Consider the following 16330-nt stretch of genomic DNA (forward strand, 5'->3'; position numbering starts at 1 on the left):
ACCTTTCATGGGTCAAGTGATCCAGAAGGAGTTCTGTTTGGGCGGTTTTATATATATATATATATATATATATATATATATATATATATATATATATATATATATATATATATATATATATATATATATATATATATATATATATATATATGTTCATAAAACTTAATACACATATTAAATCTATTATTTAACATTATATTATTTCTTAATAATTTACTATTTTAAATAAATTACTTTAAAGTTGATATTTGATTTTCTTTTTTTTAAATGTAAAAAAATATATTCCTACCTTTTTTATATTCTCTTCCACAATATTTTTTTCATTTACATTCTAAATGTTGCATCCTGATATTTCTTTTAAAAGTATTTTTGACACAATAGTCATTTTAGTCGAAGTGTTCTCAATACTTTGACATGCCACCCTTCTCAATGATGCCTCTACAAATGTAGACATCTAAATTACTGTAAGAAAAGGAACGTATGGTCAAGGTCTGGGCAGCTGCTGGGTTGCTTAGGGTACCTGGTTCTGCTCTTGGCGTGCTTGGAATGCTTCAGGGCTCATTTTATTCCTGTTCCTCCATCTTGTGGAGGTGCTGGTTGCTGGCGGCACTGTGGTCGGGTGGCTTGCGTGGGGTTTTCCCACCGCTGCCTCTTCCTCTTCTCAGGCTCCTCTTCTCTACGCCCCGGGGGCTGCAGGGACTCCCGCTCTGCTGCTGCTGCTCGCCCCTGCACTGGGCCAGCGCCTACTTTGCCCTCGTTCTCTGGCTGCTGCTGGTCTCCTGGTGTGGGCCTTGCTTCACTCTGGGGCCCTCTGCTCGGGGGTGCTGGTCTGGTTCCGGGTTCTGTGCTCTTCATCTGCGCTGCTCCTCGGTTGCCTTTTGGCTTTAAAACTGGCTTCCTTAGCCTGGGGTTGCGGATTTGGTACCCTTCTGCGGTACCGTCTTCCTGTGTTCCTTTCCCTTGGTACGCATGGTAGGTGTACTGCCACGCGGCTTCTCCCTTTGGTTCACTGCCTTTTGATGGTGCCCCGGCTCCTGGACACTTGTGCTCCTGCGTTTTCGTTCAGGCACTGTGGAGGGGTTCTCCTCTCCCTTGCATTCGTTTGCTGCTTCTCTATGTTGTTGGCATTGACTCTTTCCATCTGGTGGCCTACCTCGGATTGGCGTGGGTTCCTGTCACCTCTGTGATGGCTGGTTCTTTTTTTGCTGGCTCTGTCTGTGCTTGCTCCTGGTGTTCCCTGTGTTGTTGGGGTCTCCCTGCCTGCTTGCTTATGCCTTGACCTCTGCTGGTCTTACGTCGGGGTCACCTCTCGCTTCTTCGGCGGCGGTCTGTTGGGGTGCGCTTCTGTTCCCCCAACTTCAGGCTCCTCAGCGGCTCACTGCCCACGGCTGGTGGTGGGTCGGTGTTCCGGCTCCTGTGGGGGGGCTGCGTGGGGGTGGGTCTTGTTTGCTCCCCTGGGTTCCTGTTTTCCTGCAGCGGGTTTACCCCGCTTTTCTTTTTGTCCTTCTACGTCCCTGCTTCTCGGGGTGCAGCGGGTGCAGTTGTCGTGGCCTGGCCTTGGTTGTGCTGCGTCTGCCCTTTTTTCGGGTGGCCATGCTTCCGCTGCGGGCTGGGTGTTGTGGCCTATGTTCCGCTTGTGTTTTCCGGTTGTGCGCCTCCACTTCCTGGCTTCTGCATGGTTGGTCTGGGTTTGGGGCGCAGGGGCTCCTGGTTCCTGGCTTTTTTCCTCCAGTCCCTTGGGTGGTGCCTGGTGCTCTCTGAGATGCTTTGCCGTGAGTCTGGGTGGTTTGTGCTGCCTTGAGTGAGGCTGTTCTGTTCTCCTTTGCTCCAGCCTGGGGCTTCGGGTGTTGTCCCGGGGCCTTCTGTGTGCTTGGGTTGTTTCTGGGGTCTGGCTGCTTCTATTCTTGTTTGCTCCTGCCCTGGCTCTCCCTGTGCTTGCCTTTGGCTTGATTCAGGTGTGTCCTGCCTGCCCCTGCTGGTTCTGTCGGAGTTCCTGCCTGGTTTGTTCCTGGTTGGGGGCCTCCTGTGGGTGCCTGGTGCGGCTTCTCTGGCTGGTGTTGATCGACGCCTGCTCTTCTTTTCCATGGCACCCCCCCACCCCCGGGTTGTGTTTATTGTGGCAGTTTACCTTTTAGCCCTGGGGTTCGTGCCACTGCTGTTTGGGCAGGGCTGTATTTTGCTGCTGCCTTGTCCTTGGCAAGGTGCCTGTTTCCCCTCTTCTGTTCTGCAGTCCTCCCGGTTGGTGGCCTGTGGCTGTGCTCCCGTGTCTGCGCCTGGTTTCCTCTGCTCTCTCTGGTTGTGCATGATCGGGCCGGTTTGGGGCCTGCTTGGCCGGCTGTGACTTCCGGGTGCTGTTGGCTTCTTGGTCGGTCGTCACTTTGGCATGTTTGTTCCCTGGGGGAGTTCTAGTCTTGTCTGGTTCCAGTGCTGGGTGCCGGCTGGGGCTTTTCCGCTCCTATGTGTTGGTCTTCTTTTTGGGCTCTGTGTCCTTGCCTGGGTTCTCTTTTGTGTTCTGGCGGGGCGCTCTGCAGTTGTGGCCGCGTCCTGGTGGGTCCATCGGACCTTCTCCTGCTGGTGGTTCTCTTTCCGGGCTTGTTTCGTCTGTGTTGGGGTCCTGTGGCTCCGGGTCTGCCGGCTTCCTGCTGGTTCTGGATGGCCTCCCGCTGTGCCTCCTGGGCTTCCTTGCTGTTTTTGGTCTGCTCTATGGAGTGTTTTGCTGGGCGTTTCCTGATTCTGGTGTCCTGCTTTGCTTCTGCCTCCCTTGCTTCTCCTGCCTTTTTTCCCGGTGTAGGTCTGTTTGGGTGCCCCTTCCCCCCCTCTCTGGTTGGGGTGCAGTTCCGTGGTGCTCTTGCCTCTGTGGAGTCCTCCCTCCTGGCTGTGGGTTGTCTGGGGTTTCCTGCTGCTTGGCCCTCTGCCTTCTCTGCTTCCTCCGGCTTCCACTTTGGCGGTTACCTCTGTTTCTTTCTGGCCTTCTGTGTGGTCTGGTGGTGGTGTGCTGGGGGTTCCCTGTTCCTCCCTGCCCTTTTGCTGTGGCCTGGGCGCTGGGTGGGCTTTTACTGGGGTTTGGTCCGGCCTGCGGGTCCTCCTGCATTTTTCGGGTTGCTTGGCTCTGATCCTGGCTTCCTGGGTCCTTTGGCATTTGTTGCCCTGGTTTGTGCGGTTTTCTGGGCTCCTCTCCGGCTTTGCTGGAGTCTGGCCTTGTGGGCTTTTGGCCTGGGTGCTGTGCACCCTGGGCTGTTTCTTTGTTTCGGCTGCTCCTGCCCTTGCTCCTTGCTTGGCCTGGGTGTGGGGAGCCTGTACGGTCCTCTGCTGTGTTGGCGCCTGTTTTTTCTGCCCTCTGTGCCTGGAATGGTTGCTGCTGGGTGTTCCCGGTTGCTCTAGGCTCCTGTCCTGCATTGTTTTCCCTCCCTTTTGGGGTTGGGGATTTTCTGGGGGTTGTGGCCGGTAGCTCTGACCTCGCCCTTGTTGGGCTTGTTTGTTGTGGGTTTCTGGTCTTGTTGGCCTCTCCTTTGTTGGTCGGCATATGGCTGGTGCTTCTGGGGGCATCTCTGGCCTGTGGTCTTTGGGTTGGCCTCCTCTACCCCTGCTGTTTTTTTACGGGTTTGGTGGCCTTCATAGTTTGGTTGGTGGCCTCCTTCCCTGTGGGTTTTTGGCCTCCATGGGTTTTCGGGTGTTTTTCCCCTACCCTGTCTTTTCTGTTTGGTTGGAGTTTCGCTCCTGTTCGGCCCCTGCTCTGGACTCTCTGGGGCCGAGTCGTTCGGTTTGGTGGGGTGGGCTGATTTCTGGCCTGTGTTTTCCTCCTTCCTTCTTGGTCTGAGTGCTTGTTCCTGTGCTCTGTTGGCCGGTCTTGGCTTCTTTCTTTGGCCTTCTTCATGACGGTCGCGGTTTGCTCCGCGTCTTTGTGACTGGCAAGTCCTGTGTGCCTTCCCGTTGGTTCTGGGCTGGGTCTGGCCGTGTCCTTTGGGTCTTGGTTCGGTTGCCCTGTCTCCGGATTCTCTGGTAGGCGGCCTCCTTGTTGGGGTACTGGCCTTCTGTTTTTTGATTTGTCTCCGGTCCTTGTTTTGACCCTGCTGTCCTGTTCTGGGTTGCGGTCCGGTTGTTTCCTGTGGTTCCCTTTTCCTCCTTCTCGGTGCTCCCTTTGGTTGCTGCTTTTGCTGTGGTTTCCTGGGTGTGCTTGTGGCTGCGGAAGGCCGGTTTTCTGCTGTGATATTCTCCAATATGTTAATGAGTGGGACGAGGACATAAGGGACCTGGGGGTACTGTTCTATTACTTACTGGTAATCTTCATTACCCTAGGTCCCATTGTCCTCGTCCCATTAATGCACCCCTCCCTCCCGGGTGGCCAGTCTTCCTGTCTAGGCTTGGTTGTACAGACGGGATGCTGGGTAAGTACTGCTTATGTACTCCCGGTGGGAGGGGCAGTATTAGGGTCCCAGCAAGCCTCTGCTGTTTTTTCTGTCGGGGATGCTTATCTCCAATATGTTAATGAATGGGACGGGGACAACGGGACCTGGGGTAATGAAGATTACTGGTAAGAAATAGAACATTCACAGTAAATATTACTGAAAATGCAGTGTTTGCTTTAAATATTTTACGTGAATACCCAGGACCAATTAGAACGACAGAGTGTGAATGGTTGTTGTTGCATTTTATTAGTAAAGAAAGACATCCTTGTGTCCCATTTTTTATTACTAAAATACAGATCCAAATGTCAGTTTAGTATTTTTCTTAATTCTGCTTAATTATAACTAATGCCATCTAATTTCATGTAAATTTGCCAAAATTGTGTGTAATTTAACAAAAGAAGAATATGTAAATTACGCCAATCCAAATAAAATGCTTCATATGAATTAATACTCTATGCTCCTACATGCCAGGCATTTTTTGGAAAGAAAATTAAAGGGAGAGAACAGCAAAGGGAGGAACTGCACAAATAATACATTTAGGGAGTTAAGGGAGTTTTATGTCTAGCGAAGAAGCCGAAATTGGAATCAAACATATTAACGTTCATCAATATGTACAAATGTTGACAAATTTCACTAAACATACATTTGTCTTGAAACAAGAAACTCTTACTCAAGAAACTACTCAGCTACAAATAATAGCTGGGTCACATCTGGTATTAGTAGCTCTTGTAGCAAGATAAACGAGCATGAGCAGAATACATAATTACACAAGGAAAAAGAGAATTTTGCAATGGAATTGTTTCAGAACAGTAGATTACAATTATGAGTTCCAAGTCCTCAGAAGTTTTAAGTAGCTCTATGCAAAATAATTAATAGCATACTAATTATTTTATATATTATATTCTAGTAAAAATAGTTAAATATCAACTTAGATTTTCAGCTGGATGTAGGACGAATTGTGTATCGGAAAAGCCATTAGGCCTCAATCTTCTCAAGTACACATTTGTGCGCCATTAAAAGCTACAATCACAGTTTTCTAATGCGGGCTGGAGTACATTAGGCCATTGCAATAGGCCATTTAAGTCAGACACAAATACATGTTGCATCAGCCTGCAGTGTTTTAAGCTGTCACTTAATAGCCATTGCATCAGACCTAACTACTGGCTGTAGCAGGCTGCAATTTCTAAATCTGTTAGTAGATATACCTTAAACAAGACCCAGAAGCTTAGAGCGGCAGGCTGCAGTAAAGTAAAGTAAAGTATGAAGTCTTATATAGCGCACGACTTACCCTGGGGCATCTCGGCGCTTGCTTAGGGAACCCGTCCTGGTATTCCCCTGTGAGATAGCCCTGGCAGGGTATCCACAAGGTGAAAGCCAGGCATCCCACGGCGAGGGGCCGTTGTGGAGATTAAGCAAGCTATTGCCCAGAGTCGCAGAGTGTGAACCCGTGAGCTGAGAAGGCACCGGAGCGAGAATTAACGAGTCCGCGGAATTTTGAGCCCAAGACCCGCCGAGGCGGGGAATTGAACCCTGGTCCCGGACCGAACTCAAGCTCCAGGTCTGCCGCCTCTAACCCCTGAGCCACACTTCTCCACTTCTCCACTTCGCAGTACATTAAGCTGTTACTAACGGTCCCTTGTGTCAGGCGTAAATGATTGCCCTAGCAGGCGACAATATTTTAAGCGGTTACTAAAGGTACAGAGTCTCCCTTCACTGCCCTCTCAAGCTTGGACTACCTGAGATTTATGAGTAGGCCATATGCCTTTAGGTGTTTCCTTATGTTCATTGTAAAAAAGCTCAAAGACAATAACTTGGACTGTGCTTGTATTTTGAGCACTAAAACCATATGGCAGAACATGACTTCTGTATATGAATTTGCATGTTTGCTATTAACATGTAATCAAATTGGGTTGTTTTCTTTTGTCTAAAAAATATCCCAATGCAGGGCTAAGATAGTGATAGTCATCATCATCATCCTGTGACTTTATTCAGTCATTTGTACAAAAACCATCAGAGTATACAAAAATAAAAAAATGATGTATTCACAGTTAAAAAAGTATTAAAACGTTACATTCTCAAGTACAAATGACAATCCCAAGTCTCAGTTAGAAAAACATAAATATGGTCGATCTAATCGTACATAAACATGCAAAAGCAGCCGCCAGTGCATATGAGACACAAAACCATATTTACAAGACTTAATATTTCAATTACATATATAGCATAAGGAAAGTTAAATGTAACATCACAGCTGTGATAAAAGCTTTTGGCGAACTATCTAGAAGGAGAATAGGAAACGACTAAGAGCAAAGACTATTGGCCCAGAGGTGTCTGTTTTTAAAATTCTAAACGCAACCTAGTACCTCCTTGCACCCAAGTTGAGGCATATTGGTTTATCCGCCTTCTACGTATCTGCCAATACTTGGAACAAAAGAACAGAACATGTTCTTCAGTTTCATTAACTTCGGTGCAGGCAGGACAAGAATATGAAACTGGGCCAACCCTGGGAAAGTCATATGATGGCTCTGAGCATACCTTCCAGTGACAGAAACCAGAAGGTTGAGCTCCTCCTGCAAAATGGGATGAGGGGCTTCCTTATGCTTTTCAAAAAAGTAGTCTTACTAGTGATGAGTAGCACTACTTACTTGCATTTACAAGTTAACTCTTTAACTGATCCGTAGAAGTAGTGAAACTGTAGCTGTATGTATGAAGTGGGAAATGATATACGCAGCATTGAACAGACAACCAGATGACAGATCTAGGGTGTGAGTGATGAGAAGGAGAGTCCAGGGGTCCAGTAGCACAAGCTATTAATGAAGATACAATAGGTTTGCAGCACAGATTCTCTCTATCACTTCTCACCCTCAAGCTCAGAACCTCATCCCATGGAATTATGAAGACAGCACATACCCTTGAATGTCTCCTCATGTTGAAATGAGAAAAGAACAAGTGTGAATAACCTCACTTGTGCATTTAATTATTTCTTTTTTAATAATGTTTTATTACGTTTTCAAATAATCCTCAAACACTACATGATGAATGAGTAGCTCCATCACTTACATTTCAAAAACACTTTCTGATAAGGAGCAAAGAAAGGGACTGAAGAAGTGCACCTAGGCACATCCAAGACACTGCCCTTGTGAGACTCCCTTGACCCTCCCACCTCCAACTTCTTCCCAATGAAACCTAACACCGCCCACATCCCCCTAACTACATAAATATTTCCACTTCCCAATAAGCGCCACTAGGCCCACCGTCAAATTTATAAACATCAATGTATTCAGCTTATGGTGCAAGAATTGATGCCTCAAAGAGCCTCAGAGCATGCATTTTATTAAGAAAGTCTTTCAACAAGCAGTGACGTAAAGTATTAAATAACATACTCCAGATACCATCAAAAACCTTCTGAGATTGCTACATGTCATCAGTTACTTTTTCACAGCTTGCCATATCTCCACCACCCATAAAGAGCCTGGACGCGTGCCCCTATGCTTTCGAAACCTGGCTATTAGGTGCTTTGCTACACCCAGCATGAGACACACCACACCACAACCCAACTCAACCCCTTCCTTCCTACCATGCACATCACTCCGAGGTGCAGTAGAACAAAGTCCAGATGAAGGCATATAAGTATCGCCGCAATGCTGTCGTTATGACTGAGCACTTACTTCCAGAGTATCTATATCTTCCTATAAAGTAAGAATCATTGTGCCCAGTAGCCCTCCACATCACCAAAAATTAGCTAAAGCATTGGGATACATACAGTGTAGTCTATCAGGTGTCAAGTACCACCTCATGAGAATCTTACTTTCTGTTTCTCTAGAAAGCAGGCAGCAAATACACCGTGTTGCAGCCCCAAACTTCGACCCTCACCTTCTGTTCAAATTATGCTCCAGGTTCCTGTTCCCACTATTTTTGGAATCACCATTTCTCAGATTGATATTTGTCGTTATTTAACATTTTGTACAGGGTCGAATCTAGACCTCTGGGGGTTTCAAAGGAAGGCAAATAAATGTCAAATGTTGAAAGTCACCTTGTTGCTGCTGCTGCATTGGTAAGTTGCATTCACCAGCACCTCAATTGTACATAGGAGAGTCAATCCTGGTCTGTCAGCGTGAACTCTTTGATGCATTCTAGAAATGACTTAACCCTGTGTCGCTTAAATAGATATTTCAGGATTAAGTATTCTCTCCTACTGCACCTGGTGTAGTTCTTTTTATCCAGAGCAGGGGCAAACTCCAGACTGTGAGATGCAAGGGAGTGTAAGGCGAGGGAAATGTAGCCAGGCCAGCCCGCATTCATATCCTGTACCAGATTTCAGGTGCTGTCTTTGTAATTTACGAAATGTACATGTAGCATGGTCATGATCCTTAACAGCCATGACAAACTACACAGGTATTGTGCGGCCCAATTCCTTTCCATGTGTATCCAGTGCCTCTCGGAGGAAAGAACATTCCCCCCCAACAACAGCATGTGGACAGGCTGCCCAAATAACAGTGTTCGGTGTTGGGACCGGCCTGACCTCCTTTCTCCTGTGGGGATATATTTAATTTCTTCTATACTCTAGTTTATCATTAGCCCATGTAAATCTAAACAAGGCACTTTGCAGAGACAGCAGCTCAATAATGGGAACAGCAGGAGGAAGAGACTAAAACAAGTAAAGGAGACATGGTGGAACGTTCATTTTAAGGACATTAATCATGCCTGGCCAGGACACATATGAGCCTCATCAGGTATAAGTGCCAGCGTGGGTCTGCCTGGCAGCACAAAGCTGCCACTCGAGACAGTAAATTCAAGCCAAGTCTTTGAGTGCTGGAGCTCACTGACCAATCGGGTTCCTCACCATAATGCACACTGCTCCCATCTTGCAGCCCCTGCACCAACTCTCAGCAAATCACAACAGGGCAGCAAGACCACCCTTTGAGAGGGGTCTCACTTACAATATCTTTAACAGCAATGATCAGAATTTGCACAAGCTTTTGTGTGCAGAAGTGTTTGGTGGTTAGGCTCATGCAACCCTCATACTGTGTTCAGGCTCGCTCCTTCAAAATGGACCTCATCACCGTTAAATAGTCCACACTGAGAACGTATCACCTGTATGAAATTCTCAATGGTGCATCCAAACATCCTCCACATTTCCGGGCTCAGTACCCAATTTTCCACTCAGAAGGTGTTGGCTCCATCCCAAAATCCATAGAAAGCCCCCCATCCTCTACTAAATTATCAATACAGACAAAGATGTAATGGGGTGTCTGCCTCTACCCACGCCACACACCCATGTGTTCACCAAAGTACCCCCTGAGCTACAAAAATAAAAGTCAATAGTTGACAATCTCTATTCTTTCCTGCAGAACATAAAGCCCAGACTCCTTTTGGCGAAAAACCACACCCTTGTCAGTGTCCATAGTTCGATACTTCAATTTACGATGTTATAAGGGGCTACCCCCTGGCTTATACCTCCCGCAGAAAATCTACAGGCACATCTCCAAATCTAATGTATGACCGTACAATTAGCACAGATAAACAGGAAACATAAGGACAGAGAATTACCTATGCAACAGACTTCTTTTTTTATAGCGTTTTGTCCCCAAAGATGGAGTCCATAGTGTGTAAATGCGTGTCTTTAGTCTTCAAAAGCTATCAGGGATGACAAAATCCGATAGCCAAAGTGAGAGAGACCCACCTACCTCTTTCCAGATTTAGGCACAAATCATACAAATACTAGTCAGAAAGCCATGACTAATCCTGAATTGTAGAGCCTTACAACAACTGCTATCCTCATAGAGGTAAACCAAGCCAGCCAACAGCATGTGCCCTTACCTCTGAGTTTGTAGCTCCCACCTACATCTTCATCAACGCAGAAAACGCGTAATCGTTTACGCGTTTGTCATGTGTCACTTTCCTCCTTGAAGGTGTTGGCACACCTACACGGTACAGCTAGACGGCTATCCCCCTAGCTCGCATCCCTTCAAATTATGTCAGGTGCTATGAAAATGGAAGAACTACTCCAAATATTACATATGGGTAGCATCTACATTATAATTAATTTCAAGATTTTAACTAGATGGGTTATCATAAAAACTCACCCTTCAGTTCTATCAAAAATGAATACAATAACCGAGCAATTTCTCAGAATACTGATATCTACCCTCAATATACTACAAGGGAAGATCACCTGATATTAAATGGGATGAATTCTTCACTACTCTCCCTCTATTCCCCAAAATGAAAGTTCTTTAAGAGGAACCCGAAAAATAGAGTAACATAGGATTTTGTCATTTAGACTCATTTTATTCGTTTTCAGAGAAAAGATCCAAAAGCTTTCTCACTCCTTTTGTTCCTTCATTTCTGAACTTCCTAGTTTGCTCTTTTTTCCAACCAGTATAAGCCATCTGAAATTGTTTCTTGTGTGAATTTCCTAGAAAATGCATGACCACGGGGCCTTGCTTTTTATTGAGTCCTCATGGCGGATTTATGTTCTCCATACAGTGTCCGAAATTCTCTCCACGTTTCCCGACATAACCAAAGTTACAGGGGCATAGAAAAAGACAATCATTGTGTTTCCAGCTCTTTGCTGTTATGACTGTGGGGCAGGTGTGGCATGTGCCACAACGATGACTGCCTTTCATGGGGGCAGCACCTAAATGGTGCCCTGTCATGTTCTTTCCTTGTGCTTAAGGTGTGAATGTAATAGTTTGTCCCTAAGGCTTGCATTCCTCCTGTATGCAAACATAGTCCTAATCTATGGTCTTCTTCATTTATGTTCAGGATGTTCCAATTCTTGCCAAAGGACTTTTTTCACTTTGAAGTTAAGGTTGGAGTGATTGATAACACAGACCAATCTCTCCTCATAATTCTTATAACGCCCCTGTTTATCAAAAAAATGCATGACGGTTGTAGAACTTAGCCCACTTAAAGGCCTTACTAACCAATCATTTTGGGTGGACTTATTCCCATGTGAAAAGAACTTTAGGTGAGTAGGACCTTTCCGTATTATGGAATTGCCTGCATGTCCAGTTGGCACACCATGTTTATGGGCTGATTGCCATGTTGGAGCATAGTGGGTTTGCTACACAAATTCAAGGAGAGGGAGAGGGAGAGTCAGCTGTCATCCTGCATCCAATTTACAAAGCAGGCGCGCGAACGGACCCAGCGAATTATAGGCTGATAGCGCTTATCGACGTAGAGGCCAAAGTATACGCATCCAACCTTCTGCAAGCACTGGAGGACTGGGTCAGCTCCAACAACATTCTGCCAATTACCCTTTCCGGGTTTAGGCCAGGAACTAACACATCATGCAACCTGTTAGCGCTAAACCTCCTCGTCAACAGTGCAAAGGCCAAATCAACAAAACTCTATACCTGCTTTGTCGACTTGAAAGCGGCGTTTGACACAGTCCCAAGGGAGACCTTGTGGAAAAAGATGGATAGCTGGGGCATACCATCGAAAGTGTTAGAGGCCATCATTGACTTATACACATCGACCTGGGTCAAGATAAAAATAGGCAATGGTGACAGAACAACAGAAAAAATCCCCACCCGAATTGGCCTCAAACAGGGATGTGTCTTGGCCCCTACCCTCTTTAATATCTTCACCGCGGATCTGGACAATAGCATTGCGGAGATTGAAAGTGACCCCCCCAAGCTAGCTCAGCACAAAATAAGGAGTATGCAGTACGCCGATGATATCGTTCTTTGCAGCCAGACCCCCTTGGGATTACAACGCTCCATCACAAGGCTGTATGAATATACCCGTACGCACGGGCTGCAACTCAATTACAAAAAAACAAAAATCGTCTGCTTTGCATCACGGCCAGGGCGGCAAAAATTCAAATGACACATTGAGGGAAATACAATAGAACAAAGCCCCTCTTACAAGTACCTGGGAGTACTGGTCGACGCAAGATGGACTTTAAAAGATCAACTACTGCACAGAAAAGTCCAGGCCAATAAACTACGCTTTGCTTTAAATCTACTAAAAACAAAACTGAATTGTCCTTCCAATTTACATCTGTTGAAGGTGATCGCAGCAAAATTTTTGCCATCTATCACGTACGGCTCAGAACTATTCAGAGGCAAAGACGCAAACTTCCTGAACCTCCAACAGTCAGTGCTGTTCAAACACATATTTCAAATTCCGAAGTCCGCCTCACAAGCGCAAGTACGCCTTGAATTTGGGCTATTAAATCAGCAACAAGCCAGACAAGCGGCAATACTAAAAATGTGCTGGAAATTAAGAGCAGCTCAAGAGGACACGCTGATGGGTCTCTGCTGGATTGAAATAAATAAACAAACAAAAGGAAAAGATGCATGGATAACAAAACTTGAAGAAGGTCTGTCAAAACTTAATATGCAAGAAGCCTGGAACACCGGTCATACCTTTGCGACCTTCAAAAAAGCAGCCAATGGTGCGGCAAAACTAGAATCCTGGATCACTGACAAAGCTGCACTAGCAAAGAAAAACCACGGCTGGATGGTACTTGCAACATACGAGAGGTGTGTTCCACAACCATACTTAGTTAACCATATTACACCATCTACACAAGAGATGCTCCTACGAGTACGGCTGGGAACTTACATCTCAAAAGACCAGACCCCTGCATGGAAGCAAACGTGGCCAACACCACTCTGCAGACTTTGTGGTCATGCAGAAGAAACTTTGATTCATCTTCTGTGCATCAGCCCAACCCTCACAACCCTGAGACGTTACTATCTCTTGCATATATTCCGCTCATTTCAAGTTAGAACATGTCGGCCGGCAGTTATGCTAGCACTGAACAGCCAGCAGCTGCAGACAGCCTGTAGGGCCACCAGATTTCTTCAGAAGGCGAGCCTCCTAATAATGCAAACTGAAAAAATGGCGAACAATGGTATCAAATCAAAGGATTAAGGATTACAAAAGAAGCCGATTTCAGCAAATGTCACAATGGTTTTATTCTTTTATCTTTTTTCTTTTAAAATAGAGAGTAAATGCAGGTTTTCATTCATTTTTCATTTCTATGATTTTTTGTTATATTCTCTTTGCAAATTTTGTAAAGGTTTTAATTAATCATATACAATAAAATATTTACTTACTTACTTACATTATAATTAATTTCAAGATTTTAACTAGATGGGTTATCATAAAAACTCACCCTTCAGTTCTATCAAAAATGAATACAATAACCGAGCAATTTCTCAGAATACTGATATCTACCCTCAATATACTACAAGGGAAGATCACCTGATATTAAATGGGATGAATTCTTCACTACTCTCCCTCTATTCCCCAAAATGTAAGTTCTTTAGGAGGAACCCGAAAAATAGAGTAACATAGGATTTTGTCATTTAGACTCATTTTATTCATTTTCAGAGAAAAGATCCAAAAGCTTTCTCACTCCTTTTGTTCCTTCATTTCTGAACTTCCTAGTTTGCTCTTTTTTCCAACCAGTATAAGCCATCTGAAATTGTTTCCTTTGTGAATTTCCTAGAAAATGCATGACCACGGGGCCTTGCATTTTATTGAGTCTTCATGGCGGATTTATGTTCTCCATACTGTGTCCGAAATTCTCTCCACGTTTCCCAACATAACCAAAGTTACAGGGGCATAGAAAAAGACAATCATTGTGTTTCCAGCTCTTTGCTGTTATGACTGTGGGGCAGGTGTGGCATGTGCCACAACAATGACTGCCTTTCATGGGGGCAGCACCTAAATGGTGCCCTGTCATGTTCTTTCCTTGTGCTTAAGGTGTGAATGTAATAGTTTGTCCCTAAGGCTTGCATTCCTCCTGTATGCAAACATAGTCCTAATCTATGGTCTTCTTCATTTATGTTCAGGATGTTCCAATTCTTGTCAAATGACTTTTTTCACCTTGAAGTTAAGGTTGGAGTGATTGATAACACAGACCAATCTCTCCTCATAATTCTTATAACGCCCCTGTTTATCAAAAAAATACATGACAGTTGTAGAACTTAGCCCACTTAAAGGCCTTACTAACCAATCAATTTGGGTGGACTTATTCCCATGTGAAAAGAACTTTAGGTGAGTAGGACCTTTCCGTATTATGGCATTGCCTGCACGTCCAGTTGGCACACCCTGTATATGGGCTGATTGCCATGTTGGAGCATAGTGGGTTTGCTACACAAATTCAAGGAGAGGGAGAGGGAGAGTCAGCTGTTGCTGTTCTCAATTTGCCCCTCAAAAGGGTCTCTTTGGCTGCACCCGGAGTTCAGGAGACCAGAACGGTCTGTAGTTTTGGCCATGTGGTTGGGGGTCATTTTGATGCCTGGTACAGGCAGGGCCTGGCCATGTGGTGGGGGTCAAGGGGCCATTTTGAAGCCAGGCAGTGTGCTCAGGCCTACACCCAGTTTGCCTTGCTTTCAACCATTATACCCAGTGGTACTCAGTGGTGAATGGACCTAGTCTTTCTGAGGGGTGTCTTGAATTTAAACAACAATAAGGGCATGGATAGCATTGGATTGTGGTGATTTCTGTGTGTTTTTTGACTTTTGGGTGCTGTTGAGGCCTGGCCATATGGGTGGGGGCCATTTTGAGGCCTGGTACAGGCAGGGCCTGGCAATGTGGCTGGGGGTCAAGGGCCCATTTTGAAGCCAGGCAGTGTGCTCAGGCCTGCACCCATTTTGCCTTGCTTTCATCCATTATTACCAAGGGTACTCAGTGGTGCATGGACCAAGTCTTTCTGTGGGGTGTCTTGAATTTAAACAACAATAAGGGCATGGATAGCATTGGATTGTGGTGATTTTTATGTGTTTTCCGACTTTTTGGGGTGTTGTTGGGGCCTGGTCATGTGGGTGGGGGCCCTTTTGAGGCCTGGTACTGGCAGGGCCTGGCCATGTGGTGGGGGTCAAGGGGCCATTTTGAAGCCAGGCAGTGTGCTCAGGCCTGTACCCAGTTTGCCTTGCTTTTATCTATTATGCCCAGGGGTACTCAGTGGTGCATGGATCAAGTCTTTCTGTGGGGTGTCTTGAATTTAAACATCATTGATGGCATGGATGGCATTGGATTGTGGTGATTTTTGTGTGTTTTTTGAGTTTTTGGGGTGTTGTTGGGGCCTGGTCATGTGGGTGGGGGCCCTTTTGAGGCCTGGTACAGGCAGGGCCTGGCCATTTGGTGGGGGTCAAGGGGCCATTTTGAAGACAGGCAGTGTGCTCAGGCCTGCACCGAGTTTGCCTTGCTTTCATCCATTATGCCCAGGGGTACTCAGTGGCGCATGGACCAAGTCTTTCTGTGGGGTGTCTTGAATTTAAACATCATTGATGGCATGGATGGCATTGGATTGTGGTGATTTTTGTGTGTTTTTTGAGTTTTTGGGGTGTTGTTGGGGCCTGGTCATGTGGGTGTAGGCCATTTTGAGGCCTGGTACAGGCTGGGCCTGGCCATGTGGTGGGGTCAAGAGGCCATTTAAAGCCAGGCAGTGTGCTCAGGCCTGCACCCAGTTTGCCTTGCTTTCAACCATTATGCCCAGTGGTACTCAGTGGTGCATGGACCTAGTCTTTCTGTGGGGTTTCTTGAATTTAAACATCATTGAGGTCATGGAGGACATTGGATTGTGGTGATTTGTGTGTGTTTTTTTTACATTTTTGGGTGCTGTTGAGGCCTGGCCATGTGGGTGGGGGCCATTTTGAGGGCTAGCCCAGGCAGGGCCTGTCCATGTGGCTGGGGGTCAAGGGCCCATTTTGAAGCCAGGCAGTGTGCTAAGGCCTGCACCCATTTTGCCTTGCTTTCATCCATTATGTCCAGGGGTACTCAGTGGTGCATGGACGAAGTCTTTCTGTGGGGTGTCTTGAATTTAAACATCATTGACGGCATGGATGGCATTGGATTGTGGGGATTTTGGTGTGTTTTTCGAGTTTTGGGGTGTTGTTGGGGCCTGGCCATATGGGTGGGGGCCATTTTGAGGCCTGGCCATGTGGTGGGGGTCAAGG

The sequence above is a fragment of the Lissotriton vulgaris genome, chromosome 9, assembly GCF_964263255.1.
Source record: "Lissotriton vulgaris chromosome 9, aLisVul1.2, whole genome shotgun sequence".
NCBI classification, from domain to species: Eukaryota; Metazoa; Chordata; class Amphibia; order Caudata; family Salamandridae; genus Lissotriton; species Lissotriton vulgaris.